The sequence below is a fragment of the Oncorhynchus nerka genome, linkage group LG13 (assembly GCF_034236695.1).
Source record: "Oncorhynchus nerka isolate Pitt River linkage group LG13, Oner_Uvic_2.0, whole genome shotgun sequence".
Lineage (NCBI taxonomy): Eukaryota > Metazoa > Chordata > Actinopteri > Salmoniformes > Salmonidae > Oncorhynchus > Oncorhynchus nerka.
The window spans coordinates 53,727,649-53,750,210 of NC_088408.1; the positions used below are offsets into that span (position 1 = coordinate 53,727,649).

The following is a 22,562-nucleotide window of genomic DNA, read 5'->3' on the forward strand; positions in this document are numbered from 1 at the left end:
GTATCATTGTAGTAGCCTAAACCTATCAATGTAACATTGAGCTGGGTGAATGGAATATGAATGACAGTCATCCAATATGCTGTAATAGAAACAAGGCCATGCAAATGTATGGCTCAGTTGACAGATCTATTTCAGTAGTAGGCTACTCTAATTAGCCTTTTAAACCTAGGTCCTAAAGTAGACCCATGTTGGCATATCAAATCATTAAAAAAAGTAAGTATTTTAATTTGGGGTGGTTAAAATCCCACTTCAGGACGGTGAGGAAAAAAGTTAAGTCTCGAGCCCTGGTCACATGGGTCCTATTTTAATAATGTCATTCCAACCACGAGACGAGTAAGAAATAAAGCATCTTCACTAACTTGACACACTTTTTCCTTGTTGCAGAACTGCTGTTCTAGGATCAGATAATCAGATTTTTTTATGATAATTATTATTATATTAATTATTACAGGTCGATTCTCAAGATCAGATGCAAATCAAATCCAATCAAATGTATTTATATAGCCCTTCGTACACCCTTCGTACATCAGCAAAGTGCTGTTCAGAAACCCAGCCTAAAATCCCAAACAGCAAGCAATGCAGGTGTAGAAGCAGGGTGGCTAGGAAAAACTCCCTAGAAAGGCCAAAACCTAGGAAGAAACCTAGAGAGGAACCAGACTATGTGGTGTGGCCAGTCCTCTTCTGGATGTGCCGTGTGGAGATTATAACAGAACATGGCCAAGATGTTCAAATGTTCATAAATGACCAGCATGGTGCACTGTGTAGCTCAAATGTCTGAAATGTTGCCTAATGTGCATTTCCCAGCATTCTCATGGTTATGTGCCGTTCTAGTACAGACATCAAGTGCACAGAGCAAAGAGGTGGGTGTTAGGATCTAGACTCACCTGTAGTTGTGGCCATCACAGAGACACTGGTATATGCAGGTAGACAGTGAGGCTGCAAGTGTGTGCATCACATAGATCTGAAAGAGCAGGAGGAATTCATACATATACATTCATACAGATACATTAAGATCAGTGGAACACTCCCTCCAATCAGCCAACTCACCCAATCACTGATCTTTACATCACAAAATCTAAACTCAAACGCTCAGATAATTTTTTCCCCCCTGTTTTCATATTTAAAGCACATTACTACCAAAAGGGACAAGACACAATTACTACTCCAATTTATTAACATGATCTTTGTGTGTAGTTCAATAAAGTGCATGATAGCCTTGGCGGGTGTATAGGCATGTGTCTGACCTCGTTGTTGATGACATCTGGGTGTGGTGGGGAGTCCAGTGCATTGATGGTGTGCAGGATATCGTGGGTGAGGTTGGTCAGATGGACGATGGGGTTGGTCATCACCGTTTTAGCGCTGGCAGTGCACGCCAGCAGGAGTGGGATGGAGCCGTGGTGGAGGTAGGAGGCTATGGCTTCTGGACATGGTCATCCTGTGGACATAGAGTAGCGTGGCGTGAATGAATGAAGACCATCATGCCACGTCCTGACCTTAGATCCTTTTTTATGTCTCTATTTTAGTTTGGTCAGGGTGTGAGTTGGGATGGGCATTCTATGTTTTGGTTCTGTGTGTTATATTTCTAGGTGTTTGGCCTGGTATGGTTCCCAATCAGAGGCAGCTGTCAATTGTTGTATCTGAGAACCATACTTAGGCAGCCTGTTTTCCCACTATGGGTTGTGGGTAGTTGTTTTCTGTTTTGTGTGCCTTCACCTTACAGAACTGTTTCGTTTTGTTCACGCTCTCTCTTTGTTGTTTTTTGGTTATTGCAGTGTTCAGTTTATTTATAAAAGTTAACATTGACACTTACCACGCTGCGTTTTGGTCTGATCCTTCCTGTTCCTAACGATCATTACACACACACACACACACACACACACACACACACACACACACACTAACAAAGAAAATACATAAACTGAATGAACATCATAAACAACTCTCAAGCTTGGAAATAAAAATTGCTAATAAATTCCATGCTGGCTACCACACTGCGGTTCACGCATCAGATCAGAGACTTGCTGCTTTGATGTCAAAGAAAAAGTAAGTTCTCTCAAACAGTCGAGTCAGAGGAGTTCCTGTCATGGTATGATGTTACGAAAGCTTCCGAGGAGAGCAGTGTGTGTGTTCCTGGTGTCTGTGACACAAATCATATTTTTTCCAAATCTCCCTAAAAGTAGGACGAGGCCTCTCAGAAGAGAAGAGAGCTGAGAATCAGAATCAGCACCGCCTGTCACACAGCCACACACTGGAGATGTCATTGATGGCACCGATCAGCTACATGAAACCACAGCCACCCTGGAAACCACGGTTTGCTGCTTTAAGGCAAACACCAACCTCAGACTAAACAACACACTTTAGTTTTGTTATGGTTCTTTGCTTTAGTGTTTGTGTAGTTACTCTTCCTCCCTATCCCTCCTCTGACACTTTCTGTCAAGTACTGAGATGTAAGAGCCTCTTTCTTAGTTGTGTTCGTAGTTTTTTGTTTGAAGGGTTTGCAGATATGCAGATACTAGTATGCAGATATGGCATCAATTTGTTCCTATTTATGATACGATTGACAACATGTAGCCTATGTGTAAGAATTAAAACATACATTGTGTGTGCTGTACCTGTTGGGACTCCTGCAGTAGCAGGATGAGCTCCATGTGCACAGAGGCCAAGCCTCCACGTGGGAGCCGTGCAGGCTGCAGTAGCTGAGGAACATGGGCAGGAGAGGCTGGTTGCTCTGGAGCCAGTATCTGCGAGTGTGTTGGACCTCTCCAGGCTGGGCCTGGGCCTCCTCTCTCCCTGGTCCTGCCATGCCCTGGGCCAGCTCCAGCAGGCAGTGCTTGTAGCTGCAACACCTCTGCAGGGCAACCACCTCCCTCTTCAGCCACTGGCACAGCTGGTAGCGCAGCTTCCCCCTGTCCAGGTCGTACCCCGTGGACCGCGTCCATTGGTCTGTGGTCAGGATCTTCAGATGGGCGCCGAACTTGGCCAGGATGTCCCCTGAGGGCATGAGTATGTCGTCCTCTTCTAGTGGTGTCTCCGTCAATGGGGAGACTGCGTCCTGGAAGACGCTGCAGTTGTTATTAGTGCTGGTGTTTTTCATGGCCAAACCCTTTGGTTCATAATCATTGTCCTTCTCCTCCTTGTCGCTGTCCCATGGATCCTTTGAGGACTTTGGGCATTTTGGAGAAGACCTCCAAAGCCTGCATAGGGCAGCCGGCCTGCATGTGTGCGTAGGCTGCCGTAAAGAACAGCCTCCTCTCCACCAGGCTGATGGAGTGGGCAATGCGGCCCACCGCCATCAGACCAACCTTGGTGAGGCGGCGCAGCAGTAGCGGATGTGTCCGGAGGTAGGTGTAGAAGTTGAAAACCTCAGGGTTACAGGGGGACATGGACGAGGTACCTGCAAACCACAGCTCTATCATTAATTAACCTCAAAATAACTGACAAAATGATTGAACCTCAAATCTGGTGTGGAGTGGTGTGGCCAGCCTAGGAGGAGCCTGGGTTTAGGGCAGCAGGCTTATCAAGCAGAGTGAGAAGTGGCCAGCTGTAGTCCTCCGCCATGCTGCGCAGGACAGGAAAGTGTCCTGGTGGGCAGGCAGCTGGCGGGCTTGGCCTAGCATGTGCTTCTGCAGGATGTGCTTGTAGGTGGAGGACGTCTCAAACTCAGACTCGTATATAGCCGGGAGATCACCTTGGCCAGATTCAGTTCCTGCATCTTTTCCAGGCCAACCTGAACAAGGAAAGCCAACCCCCACCCAGCATTTGTGTTGAAAGCAATTGCAGTAACAGAACAGAAAAATACCTCCAGGAATATCAGGAATATCCAACAAGGTCAGCTCTACCCTTGGCCTGGCCAGACATAATTTGCATAAAATGCTCAAAAACATATTTTTAATTACTATTTAAGAAGAAAAAAAAAGAAAAATTATGAAAAAGCACACTACAGATATCTGCTTACAGCGATATGAGGACATTATTACCTCCACAGCATCCTTGAGGGAGCCTGCCAGTAGAAGGAAGGATGCAGAGTGCTGGAAGCGTTGCTTCCCCAGCAGAGCGAAGGCATTCTTTAAAGCAGAGAGTAGGCGTTCTTTAAAGCAGCCTTCCTCCACCGGTCCTCACTGAAGTTGTTGCTGAAGAAAGCTGTCATTTTGACATTCTTCTTAGACCTTGATGGAACAACACAAGTTGTCATTAGACTGACTTTCTATAATGTGAAAGAATTGTTCCAATCTTGTCAGGAGTTTTGGGGAATGATATTCAAGATCTTCTCAAAGACATTACCTGAACAGTCCCCAGACCACCGCTTTCTTTTACATAGCGAGATAGAATATTGCGGCGTCCAGAGGATCGCTCTGCCTTTGAAAATATGCTTTTGCTACCTGATGAATAACAGAGGTATAAAAAACAAGTATATAGGTCATTCCACACACACGCTCATTTACAATATTGAATTCAGTAGTGCAGCAAAACCAGACTTTGCCTTATTCTTTGAGATATAAAAGTAGGACAATCAATCAATAATTACATTTATAAAGATTTACAATGCCTTCAGAAAGTATTCAAACCCCTTGACTTATTCCACATTTTGTTGTGTTACAGCCTGAATTCAAAATGGATTACATTTTTACACACACACACACACACACACACACACACACACACACACACACACACACACACACACACACACACACACACACACACACACACACACACACACACACAAACTCCATAATGACTAATTGAAAACATGCTCTCAGACATTTCTGCAAATGTATTGAAAATTAAGTATATAAATCTCTCATTTACATAAGTATTCACACCCCTGAGTCAATACATGTTAGAATCACCCTTGGCAGCGATTACAGCGGTGAGTCTTTCTGGGTAAGTCAGAGGTTTGCACACCTGGATTGTACAATATTTGCACATTATTGTTTTCAAAATTCTTCAAGCTCTGTCAAGTTGGTTGTTCATCATTGCAAGACAGCCATTTAAGTCTTGCCATAGATATTCAAACTGATTTAATTCAAATGCCGTCTTAGTAAACAACTCCAGTTTATATATTTGGTCTTGTGTTTTAGGTTATTTACCTGCTGAAAAGTGAATGTCTCCCAGGATTTGTTGGAAAGCAGACTGAACCAGGTTTTCCTCCAGGATTTTGCCTGCGCTTAGCTCTATTACCTTTATTTTTATCCTAAAAAACTCCATAGTCATTGCCGCTGACAAGCATACCCATAACATGATGCAGCCACCACCAAGCTTGAAAATACAAAAAGTGGCCCCAAACATAATGCTTTTTATTCAGGACATAAAGTGAATTTCTTTGCAGTTTTACTTTAGTGCCTTATTGCAAACAGGATGGATATTTTTGGAATATTTTTTTTCTGTAAAGGCTTCCTTCTTTCCACTCTCATTTACGTTAGTATTGTGGAGTAACTACAATGTTGTTGATCAATCCTCAGTTCTCTCCAATCACAGCCATTAAACGCTAACTGTTTTAATTAAGTTGAGTCACCATTGACCTCATGGTGAAATCCCTGAACGGTTTCCTTCCTCTCCGGCAGCTGATTTAGGAAGAACACATGTATCTTTGTCATGACTGGGTGTTTTGATACACCATCCAACGAGAAATTACTAACTTCACCATGCTCAAAGGGATATTCAATGTCTGCTTTTTTATTTTTTACCCATCTACCAATAGGTGCCCTTCATTTCGAGGCATTGGAAAAGCTCCCTGGTCTTTGTGGTTGGAAAAGCTCCCTGGTCTTTGTGGGTGCTCGACTGAGGGATCTTACAGATAATTGTATGTGTGGGGTACAGAGATGAGGTAGTCATTCAAAAATCACATTAAACACTATTGCACACAGAGTGAGTGCATGCAACTTATTTAACTTCAACTTATTTAGGCTTGTCATAACAAAGGGTTGAATACTTACTTTGACATTATGGGGTATTATGTATAGGCCAGTGACACATACATTCAATTTAATCCATTTAAATTCAGGCTGGAACAAAATGTGGAAATTGTCAAGGGGTGTGAATACTTTCTGAAAGCACTTGTGCTCACCTTTTCAATATACCGCCGAAGTATATTGGTGCTCCTGAGCCACATGGCGTGTAGTTCAGGCCTCCTCAGCCTCCTCGGCCTCCTCAGCCTCAGAGTTGAAAGCCCAGGTGGACAAGCCTGAAGAACCAAATACAGGTTATCAGACAATCCATCATCACACAAGTCTACACAGCACCAGGCCTCAGGAGCTACGGTTGTTTGATTTATCCTGCTAGTGGGCACTATTACTCCTGTTACTTGCTTACTTACTTACTTAATTACAACAACTAAAAAGGCACAGCACACCAACATAAAAACCTCATCCCAACTGTAAAGTATGGTGGAGGGAGCATCACGGTTTGGGGCTGTTTTGCTGTCTCAGGGCCTGGACAGCTTGCTATCATCAACGGAAAAATGAATTCCCAAGTTTACCAAGACATTTTGCAGGATAATGTTAGGCTATCTGTCTGCCAATTGAAGCTCAACAGAAGTTGATGTGATGCAACAGGACAACGACCCAAAACACAGAAGTAAATCAACAACAGAATGACTTCAACAGAAGAAAATAGGCCTTCTGGAGTGGCCCAGTCAGAGTCATGACCTCAACCCAATTGTGATGCTGTGGCATGACCTCAAGAGAGCAGTTCACACCAGACATCCCAAGAATGTTGCTGAACTGAAACAGTTTTGTGAAGAGGAATGGTCCAAAATTCCTCCTGACCATTGTGCAGGTCTGATCCGCAACTACAGAAAACATTTGGTTGAGATTATTGCTGCCAAAAGAGGGTCAACCAGTTATTAGATCCAAAGGTTCACATACTTTTCCCACCCTGTACTGTCAATGTTTACACTGTTTGTTAAATAAAGACATCAAAACGTATAATTGTGTGTCATTAGTTTTAGCAGACTGTGTTTGCCTGTTGTTGTGACCTGGATGAAGATCAGATCAAATTATGACCAATTTATGCAGAAATCCAGGTATTTCCAAAGGGTTTTTGTATTTATATACCTACCTCAACTTCTCCAGTTCCCCTGCAATTTGAATAAGGTACTGGCACTGACCTGTACATACAGTACTTGCATTCTCATGTTTCTTTACCTCTCATTGTTGTTCTTGTGTGGTTTTTATTCTTACTTTTATTTTTTGTATTCAATTTTCTATTATTATAATTATTATCACTGTATTGTTGGAAAGAGCTCTCAAGGTAAGAATTTCACTGTACTGTTGTACACCCGTTGTATCCTGTGCACATGACGAATACACTTTGAAACTTGATCATAAAATATTAATATTATGGTCATTTATCCAAAGTGATTTCAGCTAATACAAATAAATAAAATAAGCATCCCTATACAGATCCCATTATGGCGTCTGTGCACATGGGCCGTACCTTTGAAGCAATCTCCATTTTGAAGTAGACAATTTTCTTCCTCACGACTGGCTGATTCCTCCTGATGACCCCGTTGGACATGTCTCCAATGAAGTTGGAAGTCCCACCCAGTTGACTACATTAAAATGGTTGAAGCCCTCAATGGCACTGCCCATGCTAGAGGCTCTATAATTGTCTATGGGTTGCAGTAGCTTTATATTCACACAGCCTCTAAGGCAGCATTTCCCAAACTCGGTCCTGGGGACCTCAAGGGGTGCATATTAAGGTTATTACCCTAGCACTACACAGATGATTCAGATAATCAAAGCGTGATGTGTTTATTATTTGAATCAGCTGTGTAGTGCTAGGCAATGTTGTAAAGTACTTCAGTAGTTTTTTTGGAGTATCTATATTTTTGACAACTTATAAATAATGTACTTTTTACTCCATACATTTTCCCTGACACCCAAAAGTACTCGTTACATTTTGAATGCTTAGCAGGACAGAAATGGTCCAATTCATCCATTTATCAACATAACATCCATACTGCCTCTGATCTGGCAGACTCACTAAACACATGTTGCATTTGTAAATTATGTTGGAGTGTGCTCCTGGCTGTAAATTTGAAGAAAAAAAAATTATGCTGTCTGGTTTGCTTAATATAAGTAATTTGAAATGATTTACTTTAACTTTCGATACTTAAGTATATTTAAAACCAAATACTTTTAGACTTTTACTCAAGTAGTATTTTATTGGGTGACTCCAGTCATTTTCTATTAAAGGTATCTTTGCTTTTACTCAAGCATGATAATTGGGTACTTTTTCCACCACTGGCGCAAGGGCAAAAAACAAAACGTGCACCCCTTGGATTCCCCAGGGAAGAGTTTGGGAAACGATGTTCTAAGGAGCTTTACATACATACCAAACTTCATGGCCCCATGTCCATCGGGTCAGTTCTTAAAGCCCTTGTGTGATATGGTGCCATCTAGTGGTGTAGCGTGGCAGACTTTGAATGCCGCATCTAACCATTCTCAAATCAATTAGAGTCCAAATCATTGAGTCTATATACCAAATCTGGAGTCTATCTGACCCATGGTTCAGGAAAATATTTTTAAAAGTATTTTTAGTATATTTGACTATGTCAAGGGAAAACCCCACAATAAATTGGCTAAATCAGCATAGGTGGCCCATGAAGGAATCAAATCCACTGTGCTGTATGCTATACTGTTGAGTTCAGCCTTGCCTACCTTGTCGGAGCAGCTGGGCGCAATGGGGAGGGTGGTCAGCAGGAACAAAAGTTTCTCCACCTAGTCAATGAAAAGAACATTACCATCTACAGTACTTCTCCTCACAGGCCTTCTACCAGAGTAAAACAAATATACCCTTTTGAGATATGGTTTATATTAGTCCATAAAACAACATTTATTTGGAGAAGGACTGTGGAGGGCAGTTTGTGCACTCGCCCTGATGCTGGTGATGGTGTTGGCAAGGCCTTTGATGGACATCTGCTCCATGAGGGTCAGACCCGGCAGGCTGGAGTGGAGCAGGTGGCTGGATAGGACCTGGGCATGCTCGGGCACAAAGAAGGTGGGACTGTACTGGGACTGGTCTATGACCTTAGCACCGCCATCCTACTGGTCACTGTCCATGGGCTCCAGGTCCTCCACACACACCCCACTGCTCTGGAAAAGTTCATTGTAGGCGTCCGTCTGACTGGACCCGTGGCCACTCAAGCTGGCCACCTTGTCTTTGGGTTTGGGAGAGCAGTCCTCATCGGCCACCAGCAGCGTGTACAAGGGCAGTGGAGTGATGGACTCAATCTCTGAGTAATTCTCACCCTTGCTGAAGGGCTTGGGGTCCCTGGTGGTGCTGCCGCCGGCTGCTGATGGTGCGGAAGCGGAGATGCTCCTCCTGGTTGGTGTCATCGTCTTTGAGGGCCACGATCTCTCCAGCGATGCACTTGACCAGGTGGGAGAGGATGGCCTTGGCCCGCAGGACCTTCCCCAGGTCCATGAGCTCCAGCAGCTGTACCGGGTGGTATTGGGGCAGTGTTGGGAACAGGTGGGGCAGCGTTGGGAACAGGTGGTGCGCTGCCTCAAACAGCAGCTGTCCTCTTACCACTCAGTTTCTGGGTCAGGCTGGTCATGGAAGCATGATAATTTCTGTCGTGATGGTCTTGGGAGCCGTGGACTTGGCCAGGGCAGGAGGCTGCCACTAGGTGTACACATGCATCTTGCAGTCCATGCCCACCATCAGGATGCCGTCCTTCACCCAGGACAGGGAAACGGGGATGGGCAGGGAGCCCTCCACGGAGGAGACAAGGTCCGCGGAGCGCAGTAGGACCAGGTGGGAGGAGCTCTGCTCCCTGTGGCCCCCAGAGAGTCCCAGCTCGGGAGGTTAACCAGAGAGCAGGCCGTACATGTAGATTTTGGAACCAATCCCCGCAGTGAGAATGTGGGAGCCATCTTCCCTGGAGACCCAGTCCAGGTGGACCAGAGTCTTACCAAAGGTCCCCTGGCAGTCATCGCTGGGCAGGTAGATGTCCAGATTATTATTCTGCATATTCAGCTTCTTCGTACCACTCTCCATGTTGTTGTCTATCACCCAGTGGGAGCTGCCTGTGGACTGGACACTGGACACTGGAATATCCCTACGTGGACCAGTGGTTCTTATGGCTTAAGTGGTTAGGGTTAGGTGAGGGCTAGGGTTGTGTCGGTAGGCCACTGCGATGCGGCTGGTGTGACAACAGCTGAGCTCTACTGGTGTGCCCAGCACTGTAACGGCGCGGCTATTGCCTAGCCCCTCTTCCACCAGCAGAGGCCACTCATCCCAGATGTACGTCAGCTCCTGGGCGTCTGGCTCCACTGCAGCTGCCCTGCATCTCCAGAACCTCACCTTCACGTCTGAAAAAAACGTGGCCAGAAGATACGGAGCGCCACCGGCCGGCTGCAGGGAGGATGCGCTCAGATGACCTGAAACAAGAACAATAATTAGGTAGTTAGTTTAGCCACACTTCATGGGTAAGCTCGTACAAACACTCAATACAATTGACTTGAGCTATATGAACCCGGAAATCTACAGTTAAAACACCAGCCTAGCAATTAAGACCACCCCCCACACTAATCCAATTTCAGTGTAACTGGTTCCATTCAATAGAATTAGCCAACGCCTTGGGAGTTGATTACATTACCATGAACAAACTGGACTGTCCCAATATACAGGAGTGAAGGGCAGTGTGACTATGGTCCAGTGCTCTCTCTTACCTGCTGAAGGCGTGACATTGATCACTTTCACACCGTCTGGAAGAGCCAGCTCCTAGCTGTACAGCCTGTGAGTGGTCAGGGTGAGGCGGCAGGCACTCTGCAGGTTGGATGTGCAAGGTTTGTTCTTCTGGGTCTCAGGGGAAGTGAACATGTCAAAGTTAAAGGAGCAATTGTAACGGTTTTCTTCTGGTGAAAGAGAAGCGGACCAAAACGCAGTGTGGTTAGGGTTAAACATCTTTAATCAAGACGAATACCGGGAAAAACACTACAAATATACAAAACAATAAATGTGAAAACCGAACCTCCCCCCTCCCCCAAGGTGCGGGCTCCGGCCGCAAAACCTGAACCTATTGGGGAGGGGGGGGGGGGTACTGGGCATCTGTCCGCGGTGGCGGCTCTGGTGCTGGACGTGGCCCCCACCTCACCATAGTCTTAGTCCGCTTCATTGTCCGCCTCCATGGCCTCCTAACCACGGCGACCCTTCTAAATGACCCCACTGGACCGAGGGGCAGCTCGGGACAGAGGGGCAGCTCGGGAAAGAGGGGCAGCTCGGGACAGAGGGGCAGCTCGGGACAGAGGGGCAGCTCGGGACAGCTCGGGACAGAGGGGCAGATCGGGACAGAGGGGCAGATCGGGACAGAGGGGTAGCTCGGGACAGAGGGGTAGCTCAGGACTGAGGGGTAGCTCAGGACTGAGGGGTAGCTCAGGACTGAGAGATAGCTTAGGCTGGTTGACGGCTCTGGCAGCTTCTGGCTGACTGACGGCTCTAGCAGATCCTGGCTGACTGGCGGCTCTGGCAGATCCTGGCTGACTGGCGGCTCTGGCAGATCCTGGCTGACTGGCGGCTCTGGAAGATCCTGGCGGCTCTGGCGGCTCCATGCTAACTGGCGGCTCTGGCGGCTCCATGCTGACTGGCGGTTCTGGCGGCTCTGGACAGACGGGAGACTCTGGCGGCGCTGGGTAGACGGGAAGCTCCGGCAATGCTGGAGAGGAAGGCTCTGGCAGCGCTGGACTGAGCAGCTCTCAGACGGGAGACTCTGGCGGCTCTGGACAGACAGGAGACTCTGGCGGCTCTAGACAGACGGGAGACTCTGGCGGCTCTAGACAGACGGGAGACTCTGGCGGCTCTAGACAGACGGGAGACTCTGGCGGCTCTAGACAGACGGGAGACTCTGGCGGCTCTAGACAGACGGGAGACTCTGGCGGCTCTGGACAGACGGGAGACTCAGGCGGCTCTGGACAGACGGGAGGCTCTGGCGGCTCTGGACAGACGGGAGGCTCAGGCGGCGCTGGGCAGATGGGCAGCTCAGGCGGCGCTGGGTAGACGGGCAGCTCCGGCAACGCTGGAGAGGAAGGCTCTGGCAGCGCTGGACTGAGGGGCTCTGGCGCCTCTGGACTGAGGGGCTCTGGCGCCTCTGGACTGAGGGGCTGGAGCTCTGGCAGCGCCGGACAGGCGGGAGACTGCGCTGGAGAGGAGGAAGGCTCTAGCAGCGCTGGACAGGCGGGACGCACTATAGGCCTGATGTGTGGTGCCAGTACTGGTGGTACTGGGCCGAGGACACGCACCTCAGAGTGAGTGCGGGGAGGAGAAACAGGGAGTACTGGGTTCTGGACAAGCACAGGAAGCCTGGTGCGGGGGGCTGCCACCAGAGGGCTGGTGCGTGGAGGTGGCACTGGATAGACCGGACCGTGCAGGTGCACTGGAGCTCTTGAGCACGAGCCTGCCCAACCTTACCTGGCTCGATGCCCACTCTAGCCCGGCCGATAAGAGGAGCTGGTATGTACCGCACCGGGCTATGCACCCGCACTGGAGACACCGTGCGCTCCACAGCATAACACGGTGCCTGCCCGGTCTCTCTCGCTCTCCGGTAAGCACAGGAAGTTGGCGCAGGTCTCCTACCTGGCTTCGCCATACTCCCTGTGTGCCTCCTCCCAAGACATTTTTGGGTCTGACTCTCGGGCTTCCTACCGCGCCGCCATGCTCGCTTCGCCAACCTCATTCTCTTGTAACCTTCCTCGCACTGCTCCATCGAATCCCAGGCGGGCTCCGGAACTCTCCCTGGGTCGACCGCCCACCTGTCTATCTCTTCCCAAGTTGTGTAGTCCAGATTCTGCTCACATGTCCCGAAATCCTGACATCGCTGCCTCTCCTGCTCCTTGTAATGCCGCCTCTCTGCTTTCGCTGCCTCCAGCTCTGCTATGGGGCGGCGATATTCCCCTGCCCAGGGTCCTTTTCCGTCCAACTCGTCCTCCCAAGTCCATGAGTCTTGTGATGCTGGCTGCTTCTCACCACGCCGCTTGATCCTGTTGTGGTGGGTGGTTCTGTAACGGTTTTCTTCTGGTGAAAGAGAAGCGGACCAAAACGCAGCGTGGTTAGGGTTAAACATTTTTAATCAAGACGAATACCGGGAAAAACACTACAAATATACAAAACAATAAATGTGAAAACCGAAACAGTCCTGTGTGGTGAAACAAACACAGACACGGAAACAACCACCCACAAAACCCAACACAAAACAGGCTACCTAAATATGGTTCCCAATCAGAGACAATGACTAACACCTGCTTCTGATTGAGAACCATATCAGGCCAAACATAGAAATAGACAAACTAGACACACGACATAGAATGCCCACTCAGATCACACCCTGACCAAACAAAACATACAAAGCAATCTATGGTCAGGGTGTGACAGCAATTCAGAGTTGATGAGGTTACATTCGCCCTCTCAGGCGGACCACTGGTCTCGTCTGTAAGGACACAGAAAAACAGATGGGAGCCAAAAATTGGGTACCAAGATAAAGCTAGCTGACTTGCACACAACGCTTTAAGATATAAATTAATCCTTGAGTGTAGTTGTTGGTACACACCCATAATGATTGGGAGAGCTGCCAGTTCCAGATGCCACATATGCAGGAGGGACCTGCCAGTCTGGGTAAACTCTACCACTACCAGGAAGAAGCGGGCAGAGAAGCCTGGCTGGCTGGAGGCTGCAGGAGAAAAACAAACACACAATGACATGTTTATTACACTGAATGAGATGGGACGCAAGAGCAAAGTGAAGGTTATAGTAGTGTGTGTTTCCTCATCCTACCAGTGTCTGTAGCGGGAGCTTCCTGAGTGGCATCTGTCCGATCACTGCCCAGAATGAGATCCTCCTCAAATACATGTTGCAGCCGAGTCTCCTTCCCTTGCTGCAAAGCACAGAATAGGATAGACTATTTTCCCCAAGGGAAAATTGGTGGTAGTTCCGCCTAATTTAAGGCGTACTGGCTAGGCTACAGTGTAAAACATATATGGCATGGCTGACCTTTTTATTGAGATAAGTGGAGGCTGCTGAGAGGAGGACGGCTCATAATAGTGTCTTGAATGGAGTGTAATGGCTGGAATGGAGTGAATGGAATGGTATCAAACTCATGAAAACCATGTGTTTGATATCATTCCATTTACTCTATTCTGGACATTATTATGAGAAGCCTCCACTGATTGAGCCATTAAACAATAAATTCAGTATTGAATATCCGAGTGCGCTTGCTATGCCAAGCATACCCCAACCATGGAGCTGAAAAAGGTCAGTGAAAATCTGCATGTGAACTTGTTTCCATCTTCCATAGATGTATACTTAAGAAGTCATCTGAATCAGAGTTAGTGTGGCAGCTGGGGTCAAAGAGGAGCAATTACGATAGAGGAAACCAAGTCTAGATTTAACTTTAGCCTGCAGCTTTGATATGTGCTGAGAGATGGACAGTGTACCGTCTACCCATACTCCCAAGTACTTGTATTAGGTGGCTACCTCAAGCTCTAAACCCTCAGGAGGTAGTAATCACACTGGTGGGGAGAGAGGCATTCTTCTTACCAAACCACATTACTTTTATTTTGGTGGTGTTCAGAACAAGGTAAGGGCAGAGAAAGCTTGTTGGACACTAAGAAAGCTTTGTTGTAGAGTGTTTAACACAAAATCCGGGGAGGGGCCAGCAGAGTATAAGACTAGCATCTGCATATAAATGAATGACAGAGCTTCCTAAAGCCTGAGCTATGTTGATGATGTAAATTGAAGAGCATGGGACCTAGGATCGAGCCTTGGGGTATTCCCTTGGTACACCAACCGATTGTACACCTACCCACCCGTCCAGCATCACTACTCTGGACGGTTCTGACTTACTACAAATACCTTGGTGTCTGGTTAGACTGTAAACTCTACTTCCAGACTCACATTAAGCATCTCCAACCCAAAATTAAATCTAGAATTGGCTTCCTATTCCGTAACAAAGCATCCTTCACTCATGCTGCCAAACATACCCTAGTAAAACTGACTATCCTACCGATCCTTGACTTCGACGATGTCAGTTACAAAATAGCCTCCAACACTCTACTCAGCAAATTGGATGCAGTCTATCACAGTGCCATCCGTTTTGTCACCAAAGCCCCAATATACTACCCACCACTGCGACCTGTATGCTCTCGTTGGCTGGCCCTCTCTTCATATCCATCGCCAAACCCACTGGCTCCAGGTCATCTATAAGTCGTTGCTAGGTAAATCCCCGCCTTATCTCAGCTCACTGGTCACCATAGCAGCACCCACCCGCAGCACGTGTTCCAGCAGGTATATCTCACTGGTCACCCCCAAAGCCAATTCCTCCTTCGGCCACCTTTCCTTCCAGTTCTCTGCTGCCAATGACTGGAACGAACTGCAAAAATCACTGAAGATGGAGACTCATATCTCCCTCACTAGCTTTAAGCACCAGCTGTCAGAGCAGCTCACAGATCACTGCACCTGTACATAACCAATCTGTAAATAGCCCATCCAACTACCTCATCACCAATTTGTTATTTATTTTGCTCCTTTGCACCCCAGTACCGCTACTTGCACACTCATCTTCTGCACATCTATCACCCCAGTGTTTAATTTGCCATACTGTAATAATTTCGCCACTATGGCCTACTTATTGCCTCACACCCCTTATTTGCACACACTGTATATAGACTTTCTCTATTGTATTATTGACTGTATGTTTGTTTATTCCATGTGTAACTTTGTGTTCTTGCTTGTGTCGCACTGCTTTGCTTTATCTTGAACAGGTCGCAGTTGTAAATGATAACTTGTTCTCAACTAGCCTACCTGGTTAAATAAAGGTTAAATTACAAAAATAAAAAATGAAACAGATTCTACAATAACCAATATCGTTCCCAAAAACACAACCCTATGGAACAATCCTTGGATAGCTTTTCAGAATGCACCAATACATTGTATTTCCATGACAGAATTCAAATGCAATTTTGGACTGACCAATGTAGATTTTTTTTAAATACTTAAGTTTCATATCACAATTTTATTTTGAAATCATTTGGACATCTGTCACGCCCTCACCTTAGAGATCCTTTTTATGTCTCTATTTTGGTTTGGTCAGGACGTGAGTTGGGGTGGGCATTCTATGTTTTGTTTTCTATTTCTGTGTGTTTGGCTGGGTGTGGTTCTCAATCAGAGGCAGCTGTCTATCGTTGTCTCTGATTGAGAACCATACTTAGGTAGCCTTTTCCCACCTGTGTTTTGTGAGTAGTTTTTGTGTCTGCACCAGACAGAAGTGTTTAGGTTTCGGTCGTTGACAACCTCTTAGAAAAAATCATGAACTATTGGAACCAAGACTTAAAAATAACTGATTGGCACAAGATGGGGGGAATGTTGGAACATAACTATTGAAATAATGTACATTTAATCCAGTTTAAACTATGTATAGAATGAATTATGCAAGAGACAAAATTCACACATTTTACAGCATAACGACAGTCTTGTCTTCAGTGTAAACTAACAGTAACTATCTATGCCTTCTGGGAATGCTATAAAGTCAACGTTATCGGCGGAGTTAGGAAGTTGGCTGTCAGAAGTGTTTCAATGTAAATGCTCTTTTTAATCGTTTGTCTGCAGATTTCAAGACATGTCATATGAGTGTGCAGAGAGACCCGATGGGTTGGATGATACTCATCAACTATCTTGAGAAAATGTATACCTAACTGGAAATCAACCAATCCTCCATCGTTAAGACAATGGAGAAATGTGGTGATTCATTATCTAAATATTGAAAGTGTGGGCAACGAAGAGGAACAAAATGGTGCAATTTGAGGACGTGGTTGGAGAGTAGTGTAGGCACTGGAGATGGGGGTGAGAACAGGTGGGGATGTGCAGGTGTGATGTCGTTGACGTTTCTGTGCATCTGCACACTGAGTATATGAAATATTAACACCTCTTTCCATGACAGACTGACCAGGTGAAAGCTATGATTGCTTATTGATGTCACTTGTTAAATCCACTTCAATCAGTGTAGATGAAGGGGAGGAGACCGGTTGAAGAAAGATTTTTAAGCCTTGAGACACGGATTGTGTATGTAAGTGCCTTTGAACGGGGTATGGTAGTAGGTGCCAGGCACACCGGATTGTGTCAAGAACTGCAACGCTGCTGGGTTTTTCCACAAGTTTCCTGTGTGTTTTGAGACTGGTCCACCACCCAAAGGACATCCAGCCAACTTAACACAATGGTGGGAAGCATTGGAGTAAACTTGGGCCAGCATCCCTGTGGAACTCTTTCGACACCTTGTAGAGTCCATGCCCCGACGATTTGAGGCTGTTCCGAGGACAAAAGGGGAGGTGCAACTCAATATCAGGAAGGTGTTCCTATTGTTTGGTATACTTGGTGTATGATGTCTTTTTTGTATGTTTTGTATTGTTTAAATAAACATCTGACTAAAAATAAAATGGCCCAGTATACATGGTGTACCGCACAAAGCGGTCCATGTTGCATGGATCCATTGTGCGTTCCTCCTAGGTTAACAATACATTTTCAGTTATGTACTAGTCATTGAGCTATCTACGCTGACAATAGATGTCAATGTTTGTTTGAAAGGAAATTAAGGAACAGAAGCAAACCCAGCCAGCGACTAAAGACGGGGTAAAAGGTCCTGATACGTAATTTTGTCCCATGAGCCTTAGTCTGTCATTGTAGCAATAAATAGACAAACAACTGTGACTCAGACTCAATTCTCTATGACATTTAGTCTTCCTGACAGTTGGAATATTCTATTCTGTTAGACAACCTATATTCTCTAAGCAAGTAAGCATTTGCCTGTAGTTAATTTTGTGCATAGCCATGGAAATACCTCATTTGGATCAGTCATTAGTTAGGCCAACATTATTTCTATGTGTGAATTATTTGGTCAGATTTCAAATTATGCTAAGTAGACAAAACATTTTACACGTGGTAAAATGCTTAAAGTAAAATTACAACATTTCTAAGGTCCCAATACATTTTTCTGCTTTTTGGATATTGGTTCCTTGGGTAGGGTTATATTCTGTTCGGTTCCCTGAACATGTGGCTAAAAACAATCTGTGAGGATTCCTTAACAATTGGGCTAGCTTATGTACTAATTTCTTTGATGCATATTTCAGTACTGTCGTCTTTGATCATCTTCACGCTCCACATTGGTCTGCAACTCAGTTCTCTCAAAAGTCACAAGTATGTGCATAGTACTTGTTATAATCAGTGACAATGTCCTCACGTTGATTAAAATGTCCCCCCTCTTCATTGTTGCTGACAGATTGCAGCTTAATATGGAACCAGAAAGACCGGGCATCAGCTATAAGTGCTATTTGTATTGATTCTAAAGAAGTAATTGATTCTTAATGATTGCACTATTAGTTCCTAATACTACATATGCAAGGAAATTACACATCTATTGTTCCGAATGAGTTGATATTGACATTTGGATTTGATTGTTCTAATGCTTGTGCGCGTATAGAAACTGAGCTACCAGTGGCAGACGATTGGACAGTTTGTTTTGCAGTTTAGAACACAACCTGGCCTGGGACCCCACAGGTCAAACCATTTTGATAAGTGTATTTTGTATCTTTTCGAATAAGAACGTGTTTTTCACATTTGTATTTTTAATTGAAACTTTATTTAACTAGGCAAGTCAGTTAATAACAAATTCTTATTTACAATGACTGCCTAGAACAGTGGGTTAACTGCCTTGTTCAGGGGCAGAACGACAGATTTTTAACTTGTCAGCTCATGGATTCGATCTAGCAACCTTTCAGTTACTGGCCCAACACTAACCACTAGACTACCTGCTGCCCCAATATGTTTTTATTTTATTGTCTGTTTTTTTGTTGTTGATGCGCACAGGCATTCATCTCCTAATTGGGGCCTCCAGCTGTGGTCTAATATCAGTGATGGTTTGGATGAGGAAGGAGAACTTGCAGAAATAACCCTTGGTGACCCTCAGTGTCCCTGGATGTGTATCTGGCACTACAAGTAGGAACTGCACAATTTTTTTATTCCCAAAAACCTTTTCATGCATTACTGATATGCTGTCGTTTCCCCCTCATCAGCTTAGATTGAACCGCTTCCCCAATTCAGTTCATGAAGTTCTCTCCAGATGGAGAATTACAATATTGTGCATGCCTTGGTCTAATACCAATAGTTCAAACCTATACAGAAAATAAAAGGCGTTATTGTCACCATGGAAGGTGAACGGAGGGCATTTGTCCTATTTAAACATCAGACAGACACAAACAATTACACATTATTGTGAACCTGTAAACAGATCGTTTGAATTCATAAATGTTTTGCATTTACTTTTTCTCAAATCTAGAGTATATAGGCTATGCTGCACTGCCCGCTAATTCTCGTTAAAAAAAAGTAAATCTACAGTAGGCCTAATTAAAGTGGTAGTCTACACACTTCAATGCAAAATATCAACTGTCTGTTCACCTGTTAAATTCTACTGAATGTTATAAACCGCGCTCTCTGTCAGATGCAATGCAAAAAAATCTAATAGGCACATGCGCATGGTAATTTGGCCAGAAAAGGTGAGGAATTTATTCTGCAGTGATCATTGAAATGAAATCAATAATAGGAAATATATGCCTATTTGTTTCAGAATGCAAAGATACAATGAATTGTTTTTCGCTCTTCTCATTAACAGCAAATGATTGCTCTTGTTACTATATTTAGTTACCAGATTTTTTTGTTACTAATATGAGCATCATCATATATTCCTGCACAAGGCTACTACAGTGAATACAAATATGAACTCAACATGCAAGGTCAAAGATTTTAAAGTTACAGGTCATATAAGGAAATCAGTCAATATAAGGAAAGCAGTCATACTCATTAGGCCCTAATTTCACATGACTAGGAATACAGATATGCAACTGTTGGAAACAGATAGCTTTAAAAAATTGTAGGGATGTGGATCATAAAACCAGTCAGTATCTGGTGTGACCACCATTTGCCTCATGCAGTATGACACATCTCCTTCGCATTGAGTTGATCAAGCTGTTGATTGTGAATGTTGTCCCACTCCTCTTTAATGGCTGTGAGAAGTTGCTGGATATTGGCCAGAACTGGAACACGCTGTCGTACACATTCCATCCAGAGCATTCTAAACATGCTCAATGTGTGACATGTCTGGTGAGTATGCAGACTATGAATGAACTGGGACATTTTCAGCTTCCAGGAATTGTGTACAGATCCTTGCTACATGGGGCCGTGCATTATCATGCTGAAACATGAGGTGATGGCAGCGGATGAATGGCATGACAATGGGCCTCAGCATCTCGTCACGGGTATCCATACCTTAATCCCACCACCAACATGGGGCACTCTGTTCACAACATTGACATCAGCAAACCCACACGATGCCACATACGTCTGCCATCTGCCCGGTACAGTTGAAACCGGGATTCATCCGTGAAGAGCACACTTCTCCAGCGTGCCAGTGGCCATTGAAGGTGAGCATTTGCCCACTGAAGTTGGTTAGGACACCGATCTGCAGTCACGTCAAGACCCTGGTGAGGACAACGAGCACGCAGATGAGCTTCCCTGAGACTGTTTCTGACAGTTTGTGCAGAAATTCTTTGGTTGTGCAAACCCACAGGTGTCCGGTTGGCTGGTCTTAGACCATCCCGCAGGTGGTCTGCAGTTGTGAGGCTGGTTGGACATACTGACAAATTCTCTAAAACGACATTGCGGTTTATGGTAGAGAAATTAACAGATCTGGTGGACATTCCTGCAGTCAGAAATCTCGTATTTCTGTTTTGAGCCCTTTCCAACGAGCTAGTTTATGCTAGTGGCTAGAAACTTCAGTGGAAATTGAAACTTGCCTGCTGAAGTTGGGACTTGGGAGTGTTCAGAATCAATACAGTTTTTTATCTGAGTAATTATTTGTTCTTTTTTTAACAAACATATAGTTGTACATTTTCTGTGAAAATAACATTAAAATGTGCTTTTTGCTGCCAACCTGGCTTGATATTGGATAGACTCATAACCGCAGGAAGTAGGGGTTGAGGGGGCTGCAGCATCCCTGAAAAATCTGAATATAAAAAAAATCACAAAAGTAGTTCACTTGGCCTTTACTAGTCCTGTATTAGCAGACCAATATAATGTAGCGCATGCCCCAAAAATGTAGAGCATGCCCCAAAAAAATCTTATTTTACCATTCAGACACACATCGCATGTCTAGGAATCAGATTTGGATCTGACTTCAAACCACCTACGAAGGTGGGGTGAAATGTGGCTTGAAATATCCAATTCCATGTGCTTTTTGGCTGTTCTCACTGCAGGAAAGATTTGATTCGGATATGCAAACAAATTGCATTTGAGTCACTTTAAATGGGCCAATGTGAACAAGGCTTTATAGACCCTAGCCTGTCTACACTCTGAGAGAAAAAGTGCTATCTAAAACCAAAAAGGGTTCTTTGGCTATCACCATAAGAAAACTCTTTGAAGAACCCCTTTTGGTTCCAGGTAGAACCATTTTGGGTTCCATGTAGAATCCTTTCCACAGAGGGTTCTACCTGAAACGAGAAAGGGATCTCCTATGGGGACAGACGCATAACACTATTGGAATGATTTTTATTCTAAGAGTGTAGCTATCTTAGCTGGCATGCCTGTGTGACAAAGTGAAAATGTAGAGTTTCCATCAACCTGTAGATATCAAAGAACACACCAGTTCGCGGGTAGAGTAGTGGGTGAAACCATTCACTTCAGGAAAAGGTGTGATATAAATAAAGATTATTTTCATTATGTGTTGTCGAATTCATAAAAATATTCAGACTTAACAATTTTGTATTATTTTCCTTGAAAGAACAACTAGCGGGTTTCAAGTTTGTCTGCCTGCTCTTCAGTCTGAGAGATATATTCTGAGAGCAGGTTCGTGTCTCCTTCCTCTGTACATTAAAAACGGTAAAAAAATGTATACGGGTTCATATTCAATAGTGAATGTGACTATGTGTATATTTATCTTACCGTTAATGTATTTAAGGCCTATTTCGATAAGTTAACCAAGTTTTTACTGGCTTTGATAGCCATGTTAATGACGAGCTGAGCTCACTGTCAATCAGTGCACTGTAATGTCACGCTAGCTATTGCTAGCTGGTGATTGATCAAAATATTAAGTGAATGTTTATTTTCTTACTACCTTAATTGCATTGCAGTGCTAGCTGTGCCACCAGAGATTCTGGTTTTGAGCCGAGGCTCTGTCGCAGCCAGCCGCGACCGGGAGGCCCATGGGGTGGCGCACAATTTGCCTAGCGTCGTCCGGGTTAGGGAGGGTTTGACCAGCAGGAATATCCTTGTCTCATCGCGCACTAGCGACTCCTGTGTAGGGCCAGGTGCAGTGCACGCTGACCAGGTCGCCAGGTGTACAGTGTTTCCCCCGACACATTGGTGCGGCTGGCTTCCAGGTTGGATGTGCATTGTGTCAAGAAGCAGTGCGGCTTGGTTGGGTTGTGTTTCGGAGGACGCATGGCTCTCGACCTTCGCCTCTTCCGAGTCCGTATGGGATTTGCAGCGATGAGACAAGACTGTAACTACTATCAATTGGGGAGAAA

The 22,562-nt window shown here is 45.1% G+C and overlaps 1 pseudogene; it reads right to left on the minus strand.

The window, feature by feature from the left end:
- Positions 1-880: 880 nt before the first annotated feature.
- LOC115140637 (dmX-like protein 1) overlaps positions 881-22,562 on the minus strand; it is a 33,397-nt pseudogene continuing 11,715 nt past the window's right edge.